At 45.6% G+C, this 1,951-nt stretch overlaps 1 pseudogene; it reads right to left on the reverse strand.

Moving 5' to 3' along the window:
- Positions 1-996: 996 nt before the first annotated feature.
- LOC128578608 (uncharacterized) lies at positions 997-1,078 on the reverse strand (annotated as a pseudogene).
- Between the last annotated feature and the right edge of the window lie 873 nt (positions 1,079-1,951).

The following is a 1,951-nucleotide window of genomic DNA, read 5'->3' on the forward strand; positions in this document are numbered from 1 at the left end:
AGGCACTCTCCACAACACCCGGCTATCTTTGGGTTGCAGTTGTCATTGTTGCTTAGCAGACCCAGGTTGGGTTCAAACCCGCCACCCTAGGTATATGTGGTCAGCGCCCTTGCCAACTGAGCTCCAGGCGCCACCGGTCTTCATGTTTCAAAAAGACTGAATTTAGAGGGTTTTTTTTTGTTGTTTTTGTTTGTTTGTTTGTTTTAGACAGTCTTACTATGTCACCCTCAGTAGAGTACTGTGGCGTCACATTTCACAGCAAGCTCAAATTCTTGGGCTCAAGTAGATTCTCTTGCCTCAACCTCCCAAGTAGCTGAGACTACAGGCGCCCACCACAACGCCCAGCTATTTTTTTTGTTGTAGTTGTCATTGTTGTTTACCTGGCCTGGGTGGAGTTCAAACCCACCAAGTTCAGTTTATGTGGCTGGTGCAGTAACCACTGTGCTATGGGAGTTGAGCCCTAAATTTTTGGAAGGTTTGTCAAATATCAATGGCTTAAAACATTTGTTCAAACAAGATTACAAGTCAAATGATTTCAAAAGGAAATACATAGTTAACTGGATCACATGATCCAATTTTTTTTTTTTTTTTTGAGATATAGTCTCAGTATGTCGCCCTCGGTAGCGTGTTGTGGCATCACAGCTCACAGCAACCTCCAACTCCTGGGCTTAAGTGATTCTCTTGCCTCAGCCTCTTGAGTAGCTGGGACTACAGGCGCCTGCCACAACACCCAGCTATTTTTTGGTTGCAGTTGTCATCATTGTCTAGCAGGCCTGGGTCAGGCTCGAACCCACCACCTTCGGTGTATGTGGCCGGCACCCTATTCACTGAGCTACAGGCGCTGAGCCACACATGCAAATTTCTTCACAAATTTCCTTTTATGAAACGTATTCAATCCTGCACAATTTACAAACATTCTAAACCTTCCGGATTGCCCTGCCTATCATTTTCTTAAATAACCACTCTGGTTTACCATACAAGATCTTTTTCTTTTCTTTTCTTTTCTTTTTTTTTCAATTAGCAATAATCGCTCCTCGGATAATCCTCGTTGGCTACTATACTGCCACTTGGCAAAGCTAAGATCCTTTTCTTATGTAATGCCATTTTTTTTTTCTTTTTTGTAGAGACAGAGTCTCACTTTACCACCCTCGGTAGAGTGCCATGATGTAACATGGCTCACAGCAACCTCCAGCTCTTGGGCTTACATGATTCTCTTGCCTCAGCCTCCTGAGCAGCTGGGAGTACAGGCGCCTGCTACAACGCCTGGCTATTTTTTTGTTGCAGTTTGGCTGGGGCTTGGTTTGAACCCACCACCCTTGGTATATGGGACCGGTGCCCTACTCACTGAGCCACAGGCGCCGCCCATATAATGCCATTTTTCTTTCTGTCTAATTTCTCTCACTCTCAAAAACCCACTTTTCACAAAACAGTATCACAGGCTCGGTGCCTGTAGCTCAAGCAGCAAAGGCGCCAGCCACATACACTGGAGCTAGCAGTTTGAATCCAACCCGGGCCTGCCAAACAGCAATGACAACTACAACCAAAAAACAGCTGGGCATTGTGGCAGGCACCTGTAGTCCCAGCTACTTGGGAGGCTGAGGCAAGAGAATCACTTAAGCCCAGGAGTTGGAGGTTGCTGTGAGCTGTGATGTCAAGGCACTCTAAGTGTGATGATAGCTAGAGACTCTGTTTCAAAAAAAAAACAAACAGTATCACACTTTACTATGAAGTTGATTATTTACTTCGCTAAACTGATAATTAGAAGGTTTAAAAGATTAAAGTTTTGGGCAGGCATGGTGGCTCACGCCTGTAATACCAGCACTTGGGAAGCTGAGGTGGGTGGATTGCCTGAGCTCAGGGATTCAAGACCAGCCTGAGCTAGAGCGAGACCTCATCTCTAAAAATAGCCAGGCATTGTGGCAGGTGCCTGTCATCCCAGCTACTTGGGAAG

Source organism: Nycticebus coucang, chromosome X (assembly GCF_027406575.1).
Source record: "Nycticebus coucang isolate mNycCou1 chromosome X, mNycCou1.pri, whole genome shotgun sequence".
Lineage (NCBI taxonomy): Eukaryota > Metazoa > Chordata > Mammalia > Primates > Lorisidae > Nycticebus > Nycticebus coucang.